Below are 14,721 nucleotides of genomic sequence, written 5' to 3'. Positions count from 1 at the left end.
TATGAGAAAGAATATGCTTAAAATAAAAAAGCATACTTGTCATCAAAATTTGTTCTAGCTTAGCTTCCTAAGTAGTCCTAATTTGGTAATATGTAGTACCAGTTGCTACAAAATGGAAATGCTGTATTATAAAATGAATATGTGTAATTCCAGTATACAAATGAATGTTATTCTAATGCAGAATAGGATGAGAAAGACAACTGAGATTTTTGAAAATCATAATTGAATCTAATTTCTTCATTCTGGTGGATTTTTTTTTAAATGTGAATGGTTTAAAATGGAGGTTTTGAGAGAAGTGATATAATTTTCAACAGTTCATTAAACTCACACGTGGTGCTGAATTCCCTTCTCTGCTTCCTGCTAGGGTGACATTAGGGTTAATAACCATGTTTTTTGTGATGGTGGGCCCAGGAGTTGATGCCTCAATGAATGGATGGTCTTGGTGCCAGAAGTCTTTTAGGCAAAGGGGAGGACTGGAAAAATGTGTAGGGAAGAATGCTGGCTTTCAACTTGGGTGAGAAAACCAGAAAAAAAAAAAAAAAAAAAAAAAAAACATACGCATATTGGTAGGAGTTCAGATGAACCACACAGTGTCTCAGATCAAGGCAGTGTACAGGAGACTGAAGGATTGTGTCAATTCCCATAATTACTTTCAAAGAGGAAGGGTCAGTAAAAACCTGAATTAATCTTACTCTGTCTTATATGGCAAGGAGAAATTTAACAGAAGATGGATCATAGCAAGTCAAGGGAGATCATGCTCCCTACATCTCTGCCATTGGCCATGGAAAATCACTGTGCTGAATATTTTCTAATCTTATCCATGGCAGCCAAATTCTCAGAACTTGTGTCTTGTTTCATCTTCTATGTATTTAAGAGAACCTGCTATTATGACGCATGCACAATTGCTATAATCATACATCACATACTCTAGGGTGATCAAGAAGCATAAAACCCCAAGAACTAAGTAACCAACATTTTGGTATCGGTACTTGAAAACCTGCATTATTCTGAAATTATTCACTATTAGAGGGATTCACAGAACCATCCTATCACCAAGTTGATGTTTTACAATTATGCTAGAATTGAGAGAAGAGCTTTCACTGAGAAATATGATAATCAGTACTACTGTATTATTTTCTTCCTCTATACAATCAAATCATTTAAAAAATCAAAGCAATGTCCATTTTAATGTTTGTTTACATTTAACATCTTTAAGTTATTATTTTTATCATTTCAAAATATTATACTGATTTGGTAAAACTTGCTTTCTGATAGATAGATATATGTATATGTATCACCTAGATAATGGAGAAGTTACTTCATCCTGGCTTCAGATCTTCATTTATTTACACAATATACTTTCAATTAGGATTTTTGGGAGATCATCATCTTATTAAAAATATGTGGAATTATTGAGCATGGAAGTTAATGATATTTAAATATATGTTATAAACTTTAAAATCATATATTCATGATACCTTTCTATTTACTGTGAAAAATAATTATAAAAATATAAGCTCTATCAAAGTATACTACATTTTGTGTGACTTTGCATTTTGTTTTCTCTTTTTATCCACTTAGATTGCAAAAGGAATGATTCAACTGTTGTTTGAAACTTTTTATAGATATATCAATTCAACTGATAACATTTATAATGTAAGGATTAATTTAAAATTTTTAATCGCTATTTTAAATGTCATTATTTTTCTAGAAATATTTTTGGTGTGTATGTTTAGAGTAGTGTATGAAAAAAATGAATGCTGAAGGAGCTCTACACTCATGCTCTGGTAATATGGAAGAATAAAACTAAAATCACTAGACCAATGTTGTCATTCCTGTCAAAATTCTTTTTTTTAACATTTAAAAAAGAATGTATTATTAGTTACATTTTATAAACTCTGTATCCCAGCTATATCCCACTCCCTCCTTGCCTCCCAATCCCACCCTCCCTCTCTCATCTCCTCTCTGCCCCTTTCCAAGTCCACTGATAGGGGAGGACCTCCTCCCCTTTCATCTGACCCTGTTTTATTAGGTATTTTAGGGACTGGCTGCAAAGTCCTCCTCTGTGGCCTAGCAGGACTGCTCCTCCCTTGGGGGATGGGGAGTCAAAGAGCCAGTCATTGAGTTCCTATCAGAAATAGTTCCTGTTGCCCTTACTATAGGAAACCAATTGGTTAATTATTTAAAGGTAGATGTGTGTGCTTTCTGGTCTGCATGAACAAAGTCCTCCCTTGGAACTGAAGTTAGGAAGTGTGAGTGCCTGATGTAGGTGGTGGGCAAATATTTGGGTCCTCTGCAAGAGCAACAAGGGTGGAGGGTTCCCCTTTTTTCCACATCCTCTCCAGCATGTGTTGTCACTTGAGTTTTTATCTTAGGCATTCTGATGGGTGTCAGGTTTGTTTTGATTTGCATTTCCCTGATGACATAGGACATTTAACATTTCTTCTGTGAATGCATGTAAATATTCCTTGCCAACAGAGCTAATTGTCAATAGAAACAAATGAGTGTAAAATGCTTCATCCTACATCCTTTCTTCTTCATTCTTCATCAATGCCCCATTTGACTTACTGTGTAGTAGATGCTATGATACATGCTGTGAACTTTAGTGACAGTAGAGGTAATAACCCAAGCCTGTGGTTTTAATTCCATTATATTTAGAAAGTGACAAAGAAACATCAGAAAGGCCTATTTCTATTTCCCATCATAGAGAAGTAAACTCTTCTGTTAATGCCACATTGTTCTGGCCAGGCCCCTGGATTTTGTTATTTGAAATCAAGGACCCATATGCTTAAAAACTTGCTCTGATTCTTATTTATCTATGAGTATGAATGACTAACCTTCATTTACTACATTATGGAGGTGTCCTTCATGACACATGGCTTCAAAAGAAAAATGCATTTTATTATCATATTTTAACCATACAAAGCCAAGAGCTCCACTATGATATTCCCATGCTTTTATGATATCCATCTCTTCTATACTCTTTCTAACCTCTTTCCACTTCCCTGACTTATCCTCCCTTCCAGTTTTAGTGTTTAATGTCTTTAATTTTCATTTAAAAAACTCTTTATCTCTTTTTGTACATGTGTGAATATGTGTGTGTGTGTGTGTGTGTGTGTGTGTGTGTGTGTGTGTGTGTTTGTGTGTGATGGTATCAGATTTTTCAGGAGCTGAATTACACAAGGTTTTGAGAATCCAGACATGGGTCATGAGAACTGAATTCTGATCTTTTGTAAGAGTAGCAATTATTATATTTTTGCTTTTGTTTTTTTAATTTTTAAAAAAATTCTTTGTTAATTGTACTTTATTCACTTTGTATCCCCCCTGTGGTTCCCTCCCTCCTCATGTCCCAATCCCTCCCTTCCTCCACCCTCTGCATGCATGCCCCTCCCCAAGTCCACTGATAGGAGAGGTCTTCTTTTCTTTCCTTCTGATCCTAGTCAATTAGGTCTCATCAGGAGTGGCTGCATTGTCTTCTTCTATAGCCTGGTAATGCTGCTTCCCCCTCAGGGGGAGGTAATTAAAGAGCAGGCCAATCACTTCATGTCAGAGACAGTCCCTGTTCCTCTTACAATGGAACCCACTTAGATATTGAACTGCCATGGGGTACATCTGTGCAGGGGTCTTAGGTTATCTCCATGCATGGTCCTTGGTTAGAGTATCAGTCTCAGGAAAGATCCCTGTGCTCAGAATTTTTGATTCTGTTGCTCTCCTTGTGGAGTTCCTGTCCTCTCTAGATCTTACTATTTTCCACTTCTTTCCTAAGATTCTTTGCACTCTGCCCAAAGGTTGCCCATAAGTCTCAGCCTCTGCATTGATAGTCTGTGGGGCATTGATAGTTTCAGAGGTCCGGTGTCAGGCTCCTAACTTGTTCCCTCTTTTCTCTTTCTTCTGATGTCCATCCTGTTTGCCTTTCTGGATAGGGATTGAACATTTTAGCAAGAGTCCTCACTCTTGATTGGTTTCTTTAGGTGTACAGATTTTAGTAGGTTTATCCTGTAGTATATGTCTATATGAGTGAGTATATACCATGTGCATCTTTCTGCTTCTGGGATAGCTCACTCAGGATGATCTTTTCCAGATCCCACCATTTACCTGCAAATTTCACGATTTCCTTGTTTTTTTTTTTTTTTTTATTTTTTTGTTGCTGAGTAATATTCCATTGTGTAGATATACCACAATTTCTGTATCCATTCCTCCACTGAAGGGCATCTGGGCTGTTTCCAGCTTCTGGCTATGACAAATAAGGCTGCTACAAACATGGTTGAGCAAATGTCCTTATTGTGTACTTGAGACTCTTTTGGAAATATGCCTAGGAGTGGTATAGCTGGATCTTGAGGAAGCACTATTCCTAATTGTTGGAGAAAGCACCAGATTGATTTCCAGAGTGGCTGTACAAGTTTACATTCCCACCAACAGTGGAGGAGGGTTCCCCTTTCTCCACAACCTCTCCAGCATGTGTTGTCACTTGAGATTTTTATCTTAGCCATTCTGATGGGTGTAAGGTGAAATCTTAGGGTTGTTTTGATTTGCATTTCCCTAATGGCTAATGAGGTTGAGAACTCCTTTAAGTGTTTCCCTGACATTCTGTATTCCTCTATTGAGAATTTTCTGTTTAGCTCTATACTCCATTTTTAATTATTCTTAATCACTAACCTATCCCTTCAGTTCCTAATTCTTCTTTAATGTGTGTAGAACTCACATTTTACTTTTATTGCTTAGTGTAAAAGATGCATTAACAAATATACTAAGGAATTTTCTGACTTGGAGAAATTACTTTACTTCAGTCTTATTTCTCCATGCGAATCCATAAGTGTGTCAGAAAGCAAATAATACATTTGCATCCACAAAATTTAGTTGTGAGCAGAAGCAGAAAGATGCATATGGTATATACTCACTCATATAGACATATAATATAAGATAAACCTACTAAAATCTGTACACCTAAAGAAACCAATCAAGAGGATGGACTCTGGCTAAAATGTTCAATCCCCATCCTGAAAGGCAAAGAGGATGCACACCAGAAGAAGAAGAAAACACGAAACAAGTTAGGAGCCTCCCACAGAGGGCCTCTGAAAGGCTCTGCCCTGCAGACTATAAAAGCAGATGTTGAGACTTATGGCCAAACTTTGGGCAGAATTCAGGGAATCTTATGGAAGAAGTGGGAAATAATAGTAAGAGCTGGAGAGGACAGGAGGTCTACAAGGAGAGCAACAGAACCAAAATTTTGAACACAGGGGTCTTTCCTGAGACTCATACTCCAACCAAGTACCAGGCATGGAGATAACCTAGAACCCCTGCACAGATGTTGCCCATGGCAGTTCAGTGTGCAAGTGGGTTTCATAGTAATGGGAAGAGGGACTGCCTCTGACATAATCTGATTGGCCTGCTCTTTGATCACCTCCCCCTGAGGTGGGGGGAGCAGCCTTACCAGGCCACAGAAGATGACAATGCAGCCACTCCTGATGAGGCCTAACAGACTAGGATCAGAAGGAAGAAAAAAAAAAAAAAAAACCCTCCCCTACCACTGGATTTGGGGAGGGGAATGTGTGGAGAAGGGGAAGGAAAGGAGGGATTGGGAAAGGAGGAAGGAGGGAACTAGAGGTGGGATACAAAGTAAATAAAGTATAATTAAAAATAAAAAAGAATAAAAGAATTGGAAAAAATTTAGTTGTAAGAGAATTTTAGATAACAATATAAAATCAACTGCTATTACATAATTGCAAAATAATTCATATGCAGTGAGTAACAAGTAATGAGAATAAAGTAAAATATCTTGTTTTTAATAAAAGAAAATGAACCGAGCCTCTTTAAAATTCATTAAAATACTAGAATTAGCTATTTTGATCATAGGATAGATTATGTACTTGTGTTATAGTTGTCTATTATTTCTTTTATTCAGATTAAAATTGCATTCTAAATTCCATGTCTATAACAATTATTTAAAATTGATATTTTTTTCTTTTTCTATTATGTGGCTGTAACACATTCTCATCTTTAGATGTACTCAATGGTTTTGGTTTAGCTATATGTTCTTCTGTAGTTTTATTTAAAAACCCTTGGCCCATCAGGAAATGCAATCTGATGATTTGTAATGGAAGGTTTGGTTTCTTTAAAAACTCATTTATGTTATGTAAATATATTTTTGTTTTAATCCCAAATGTGGGAATTTAATTGGACCATAATTTGTCCATAACTGGTAATTCTATCTTGCAGGCTATGTTCTTTGACAGCTGGAAACAGCCTGTCATGTGTGGCATAGAGATGGACATGATCTAGGGCTAGAAAGGGTATAAATATAAGATCCCAGAGAGAGAAGGTATGGTGCATGGTGTTGGAATGTGGCATGTAACAGTTTGAAGAAACCAGAGAAGATGAAGTAATGATTAAAAGCAGACAGGTTGGGAGAAATGCCTCAGGGTACAGAGGTTTGGAGGAGACCCCCTCCAGGATATGCTTGCTGCCAACAGAGATGGGCATAACCCCCAAAAAAACCATTTGACACTAAACATCCAGGAGAAGTGAAGCCTCTGCACTCCCTCCCTCCAATAACCAACCTAGGGTTGGTGGGTTGGATGAGAAAGACATTAAGGAACCCCAAATTAAATAAAGTTTAAAAATAAACACTACAACAACTGCTACTAATGAGTCAAAATTAGCTTATTGCTCTTCCAAATGAAATAGATTGTTCGGGTAGTGTGACAGTCCAAGAGTGCTGCCAGGCTCATATGCCTCAAACAAATATAGGAGAAGGCAGAGCAGGAAGAGGAGGAGGGAAAAAGGAGGAGGAAGATGACAAGGAGAAAGAGGAAGAGGAAAGAAAAGAAGAAGGAGGAGGAATGTCTGAACAAAAACCAAGCAAGATAAATCTGTGCAGCTCTCCTCTATCCTCTGAAGAAACTTCTGTTCCCTGAACATTCTTAAAAACTTATGAAGACAAATATTCCTTCTCAATTATATGCCTTGTTATTAATTATGTCATAGTATTTAACAGCATATTTGTTTATTTTTCTTTAATTCTAGGCCACTTTAATATTATTCAAAGCATGATGTCACCAGGAACACTTTCTCTAAATGCATTTGTGGAAGCAATGATTTGACATGTAGTGCAATGTTTTTGAATTTTATTTTAACATATGTTCACCATGAGTAGCCTAATGTTGAGAATCAGGGAAGAGAGTGAAGCAGTGTCACAATTCCTACTTGTCAATTAAATCATGTCAACATGTTCTACCTCTAGTGTGGTTGACTTCCTTGTTGTCTCTCTAGGTAGCATCTTTGGGTTTTGAACTGCAGTTACCACAAACCGAGTCACGTGAACACATAGACATTCACACACACACACACATACTCAAACCCTTCATTCACTGCACTGTTTGGAAGTCAAAATATATAGGCCACATTGAAGTGTTAAACTCAAGAATGAGGAGCAGCCTTGCTAGGCCATAGATGAGGACATTGCAAACAGTCCTGATGAGACCTGATAACTTGGGTCAGATGGAAGGGGAGGAGGACCTCCCCTATCAGTGGACTTAGAGAGTGGCAAGGAGGAGATGAGGGAGGGAGGGTGGGATTGGGAGGGAATGAGGGAGCGGATACAGCTGAGATACAAAGTGAATAAACTGTAATTAATATAAAAAATTTAATTAAAAAAGAATAATGTATATCTAATTAAATTTAAGATTATCACACTGTATTTAATATTTCATGAAGTAGAGCAATTGATATTTATTTTATACTTTGGTGATAATACAACCCTTTATTTTGTTTTTTTTTTTTAATTAGTTTTTTTTTTTAATTATTTGCAACATTGTCTATTGGGAACTTTCCTAAACAAAGACCAAGAATCCAGTGATTGCTTAACACAGAGAACTAATATACTGGAAGCCCCTATCTGGCACTAGAATTCCAGAAGATTCTTAAAGATCTGCTGACTTCCAGATCTGTGCTTGAATCCCAAAGAAGTGGTTCTAATGCCAGCAAAGGCATGCCTTTGAAACAGGTTTGATGACCTTACCAGGAAGAATAGAGCAAGAAGACAAAAAGCAAAATTGTTCTTCCATTTCCTTTGGCTTGGGCTATGACCAGAAGGTATGGGCCAAACTTAAAGTGGGTCTTCCCATTTCAAATGATTCAGTCAAGTGAGTCCCTCACAGATGGCTCATCTGCTTGTGTTTTAGTTGATTCTGGATACTGTCACATTGACAACCAAGATCAGCTATCACAATATATTTAATCAGAATATATTTTTAGAGAAGTTAGGGTTTGTTTTGTTGTTTGTGCTGTGTGGGATGAAGTTACTGAGTAGCTACAAACTTACAGTTCCAGCTCAAAGAATTTATGGAGGAATGGTTGGCAGATAAGTCCCTCAAATCCCCTCTTAGACTGCATGAATGTTTGTTGCCACTGTAATCCCCTCGGTATTGTTAAACTGAGTGAGAATCAGTGGTCAGAGCAGCAAGAAAAATCTATCCATCTGCTTCTTTGGCTTACCTCCCTGGTATATGTAAATTTTTTTTTTTTTTTTTAGAAAGCTCCAAAATTTACTAGTTTTCTCTCTGGCCATTGAAAGATAATTTATCTTTCAAGTGTTGAAGAAAATATAATTCTAAACAAGACTAGTAGTCATTAATAGTTTCTTCTTATTTCTTTTTAATTTTATTGTTTTAGTTTTATTTCCTTTGTGGAGAATTTCATATGTCAGCATTGAATCTCCTGCCCCTCTCTTCCCCCCCCCTTTTTTTAATTCCTTTATCCCTCTTAAAATTCTTGATCTTTTAAAAGCAATTATTATTGTTTCCTGGTTGACATTTTTCAGTTTAAAAAATTTCTCTTTTTTCAATGTTACTCTGTCAAAAATGATTAAAAATAAGATTTCACAATATATAAACATCAGAATCTATAGTTCATGAAATATTAGTAACTCTTGACAAGTAATCTAAGCAGGAAAATATTTTGACTGTCACAGGCAATCATCAAATAACACCCATGTTAAATGTCTACATTGATATAAGATGTGAGAGAATTTTTTGTGATGGATGTAGCTCATCTTGCAGAGAACACAGGATTGTGCTCCAGTACTCACAGGGCAGCTCACAGCCCTTTTTCAAGTTTCAGAGAATGAAAATTTGAAGATAAACAAAAAGATTCCGTTCACCGTATGTCATAAAGCTTTACAGTTAGGAGAAGAGAAAACATGTACTACTCTGTTAGTGCATAGCATCGAAGTTGGAAGGTACGTATACATATTTCATAGCATATATAATTTCTGAGTCATGAGTGAAGTTTATAGTTTAATATACCAAGCTAAAAGAAACAAAGAAAACATAAATGAATAACAAGACTACATACCTGATTGAATGCTAAACTTTTTCTGAAGCTTCATGCAAGTAATAACAGAAAACATGAAGATGCTAAATGGATGGATTAGAAAAAATATCAGTTTGTATTCACATCGAATTTATAATATGTGTTACATTGATTTTGAAATAGATTTTAAAGAATTCGTTCACTTCCAAAGAGACTAGCCTACAGAAGTTCCAAGTTACCAGATTTATTTATCAGGTAAAAACCACTGCAAGTGGAAATCAGTCTCACTATTCTTTTAGATAATCATTGAAGATATTTTGAGTAAGTAAACTAGAAAGCACTGGCAAATCTGTCCTCACACAGGTAAGGTAAACTATGATGTCATAGTTTATATAAATAAGCACAAATGTAAAATGTATTGTATAGAATATGACTCTACATTCACCAGTGTATTGACTATACATATCATAAATTAGGTTACAAAATCAAAATTATTTTTTAAGATTTAATTATGTATACAGTGTTCTTCCTGCACGTATGCCTACAGTCCAGAAGAGGGTGCCAGATCTCAATATAGATGGTTATGAGGCACCGTGTAGTTGCTGGGAATTGAACTCAGGACCTTTGGAAGAGCAGCCAGTGCTCTCAACCTCCACGCTGTCTCTCCAGCCCTCAAAAGTCTTATAATGTACTTTATTTCCAATTGGTAAATTTGTTGAAATATTTGTAGAATATGTAATTAAATTATGTTTATTGACTAATAATTTTGTTCTTATATTTATTCTGTAATAAAATCAAAATTATTTCTAAAACAAAATCTTTTATTTTATGTTTCTCAGCTTTTCATTACCATAACAGAATATTTCAGGTAGTCTACTGCAAAGAATTAGCTTTACTGTGGCTGATAGCTGGAGACCCAGTCCAAAATAGATTATGCTGATTGTTTGGGCATAAGAATCAGCCAAAACATGCTGGAAAAAGCTTGTAATATAGGAAGACATTCATATCACGAGCAAGGGGGAAAGACAGAAGGCAGGGAGTTGAGAGTCCATCATCCTCTTTCAGATCACCTTCATAAGACGGCAACACCAGGAGTTTCCAATAAGTTCTACCTCCCCAACAACCCAGCACCACCTTCAGGCCCTACAGGTATAACAAGTTTTACACTGGATTCTATAGGAACCACTCAAGATCTAAAAATTACATCATGTCAATGTAAATGTTGACATTTATAAGATACTTAAAATGCAAAGCATAGCATATTAAAACTGACAATATATTTACCTTATTTAATTATTTAAATGAAACCAATTAAAATATATGTGAGTATGTCTGTATTTATACTGACTTGTTTTTGTTTGTTCATTTGTTTTTTGTTTTTTGTTTTTCACTGTTACCAGGAAAAAAATATTTATTGTGGACTGGCAAGATGGATAATAGGGTAAAAGTATTAGTCATTTGTTAAAAGCTACTTTTTAAATGTGCAAAGCACCTCTACAATCTGCATATTTATATATTAAAATTATTCTATTACATCTCATAGCACTGAGATATTTCACTGTTTTGAACATACCCAAAGTATTAGGTAAGTTTTTGTTGTTGTTGTTGTTGTTTGTTTGTTTGTTTGTTTGTTTGTTTTAGCCAAGGTTTCTCTTTGTTGCCTTGACTGTCCTGGACTCACTTTGCAGACCAGGCTGGACTACTCACGGAGATCTGCCTGCCTCTGCCTCCCTGCATGCTGGGATTACAGCCGTGCATTACCACTCTTGACAGATAAGCAGAATTTTAAAGTGCTTTCTGTATAGTTTATAGGAAAAATATATTTTAGATTGTCTTCATTCGTGTCATCATAGAAGTACAGAGCAGTGAGAAACCGTGTTGTTTTCCTTCAGATATGTTTGAGAATTATTTTGTGATGAAAGAAAAATGTGCATGTAATCTTGCAGTAGAAAGGTATGTTTTATTTCTAGCTTTTGAATTTTTGGCCATTCTGTCTTGACTCATAGTAGTTATAACTGCCATAAAATTAGAAAGAGAATATTCATGGTCACAGTTACGATACATTAATGTCACAATATGTTAAGGACTATAATGCTCAAATACATTGCTAATCTCGGGGTTCCCCATAGGGAGCTCTTTTTAATACAAACATACTTAAAGATAAGATGCTTTTAAACCACACAGTCTCCATAGGGAAACACATAAAACATTGGCGTAAGCACCTATGGCCAGGCAATTGTGTGTGCTTATTTATATTATATTTAAATTATGTGCCTATTTTATTTGAGGTTTTTCCACCTGTGGTGAATCAAAAGTATGTAAATGTCTTTGCCAGCATTCGCCATACATGCATTGTGTTTCTTGACTCATTAACATTGCACAGAACTCTTAAGTGTTAACGACAAGAAGATGCTTTGAAATGTTACAGGGTCTGATGACACAGGACAAAGATTTGGTTTTTGGACACACAAACATAAATTTAAAAATACAGTTTATTATTAATGGGTTGGGTGTGGTAGCTCATTCCTTTAATCCCACACCTAGGCAGCAATCTCTATGAGTTCAAGGTCAGCCTGTTCTACAGAGAGAGTTGCAGCAGGCCAGGGATACATAGTGAGGTGTTGTAAATGAAAAAATAAACAAACAAGAAGAAAAGCCTGGAATAGGAAATGCCTGATCCTTTGCAGGTCTCCACACGGTACCTGTCTTTCCTATGTTTGCTGCGAGCAGTCCAGGTAAGGAAGGGCTCCTAGTCATTCTCCTGGCTTCTTTCAGGTGTTAATCTCCATGCGGTTTTCTTTAAGGCCCCACTCTTAGACATCTACAAGCCCAGCTGTCAGCATCTATATTGCTCTTTGTGATTTTGCCTCATTTCTTCACCCACCTAACACGAGTCCCCACTCTGTTTCTTTTTTGTCAACAGCAAGTTTGAAACAACTTCAACCAGAAGCATATTCTAACAGATAATGAGCATGTTGAGATTAAATAGAGCCCAGTTCAGATCTTGAAATTGATATGAACAGATTTGTGTTTGGTAACAAGTATAACTTTTTCATAGGACAAAATTTTAAGTAACATGGCTTTGGTTGGAATGTGAATGACCTCCTGGTTTTCAACCATTTTTAAAATTTCAGTTTATTTACTTTATATTCCAAGGGTCTCCCCTCTGTCCTCTCCTTCCAGTTCCCCTCTTATCCTTCTTCTCCCTTCCCCTCCCACTTTTCCCCCAGAAAAAGGTGAACCCCCTTTCCCTATATCAACTCTCCCATTATCAAGTCACATCAGGACTGAGCATACCCACATCTTCTGATGCCAGGCATGGCAGCTCTGCCAGGAGGAAATGATCCAAAACAGGCTATAGAGTCCAAGTTAGCAAGAACCCCCCATATTTTCCAGGTGCCCCGTATGAAGACCAAGCCACACAAACATGCAGGGGGCCTAGGTCTAGACCATGCAGGCTCCTTAGTTGATATCTCAGTCTTGTAAACCCCCATGAGACTGGGTTAGTTGTTTCTGTTTCTCGTCTTGAGAGATTCCTGTCCCTTCCAGGTCCTTCCATCTTTCCCTCAACATTTCCACAGGACCCCAGGAGCTATGGCCCATATTTGTCTGCAAGTCCTAGCATCTGTCTAGATCCACTGCTGGCTCGACCCTCAAAGATGACAAGATAGGCTCCTGTCTGCAAGCATAGAAGAGCATCATTAGTAGTGTCAGGGGCTGGCTCTCTACCATGGTTTGCATCTCAGGTTGAGCCTATCATTGGTTGGACATTTCCTCAATCTTTGTTTCCCTCTTTATCCCTGCACTTCTTGCAGGCAGGGTAATTTTTGGTTCACAGATTTTGTTGGTGGGTTGTTGATCCCCTTTTCCCACTAGTCCTGCCTGGCTAAAAGGTGATCATTACAGCCTTCATGTACCCCTTTAGGAGTCTCAGCAAGAATCATACCTATATCCTCCCAAGATTCTACCGTATTGCAGGCCTCCAGCTTGAAAAAACATATGTTTCCCCTTAGTTTTCTTTATTGTTCCTCTCTCTCTCCCTGCCCACGACAGTCCTCCACACATCTGATCCCCACACTTGTTTCCTTCCCCATTCCATCTCATGCCCAGTTTCCTCTCTTCATCCACTTCTGCTGTCTATTCTAGTTCCTCTTCTGAGTGATATTCTGGCACCATCCTTGGGCCCTCCTTGTTACTTAGCTTCTTGCACCTGTAGATTCTAGAATGGTTATCCTGTTCTATAGATCTAACTTTAGCTTATAAGTGAGTATATACTATCTGCGTCCTTTTGGGTCTCTGCTAAATCACTCAGGATGATTTTTTCTAGTTCCATTTATTTGCCTGAAAATTTCTGATTTCTTTGTTTTTAATAGCTGAGTAGTATTCCATTGTGTAAATGTACCACAATTTCTTTATTCATTCTTCAGTTGAGGGGCATCTAGGTTGTTTCCAGATTCCGGATATTATGAATAAAGCTGCTCTGAACATATTTGGACAATGTCCTTATTGTATGGTGGACCATCTCTAAAGTATATGCCATTATTGGAATAGCTGGGTCTTGAGGTAGAACAATTCTCAATTTTCTGAAAATTGCAAGACTGATTGAAGACTCAGAAATGAACCTATAACGCATGCATTTTTAATTTTTTTAAATTTTATTTATGTATTTATGTACTAGTGTATTTCAATTTATTTATTGTGTGTCCCCACTGCAGCTCCTTCCCTCATCTCATCCCAGTTCCACCCACCCTCCCCCTTCTGTCCCCATGCCCTTTCCCTAATCCCCTGATAGGGGAGAACCTCTTTCTCCTCTATCTGACCCAGCCTATCAGGTCTCATCAAGGTTGGCTGCATCATCTTACTCTATGGTCTGGCAAGGCTGCATCTACCAGGTTGAGGTGAACAAAGAGCCGGCCACTGAGTTCATGTCAGATACACCCCTTATACCCTTTACTAGGGAACTCCCTTGGAAACTGAGCAGTCTATGGGCTTCCTCTGAACAGGGGTTCTTGGTCTTCTCCATGCAAAGTTCTTGGTTAGAATACCAGTTTCTGCAGGCCCTCCTGGGCCCAGGTTTCTTTGCTCTATTGTTCTCCTTGTGGAGTTCCTGTCACTTCCTCTCCTTTTGGGTCTCTGCTAAATCACTCAGGATGATTTTTTCTAGTTCCATTTATTTATTTATTTATTTATTTATTTATTTATTTATTTATTTATTTATTTATCTTCCTCTTCTTCCATAGGTTTTCTGCACTTTGCCCAGAGTTTGCCTATGAGTCTCAGTATCTCCTTCCATACCTCCATTTTTAATTTTTTTTTATATTTACTTTATATCCTTGTTATAGTCCTATCTCTTCTCCCCTCTGTCCCTCCCTTGCTCCCCCCTCACCTTTTCCTCAGAAAAGTGGAGCACCC

Source organism: Psammomys obesus, unplaced genomic scaffold, assembly GCF_907164565.1.
Source record: "Psammomys obesus unplaced genomic scaffold, mPsaObe1.curated_primary_1811, whole genome shotgun sequence".
Classification (NCBI taxonomy): Eukaryota; Metazoa; Chordata; class Mammalia; order Rodentia; family Muridae; genus Psammomys; species Psammomys obesus.
Note: the sequence above shows the minus strand (reverse complement) of the source record.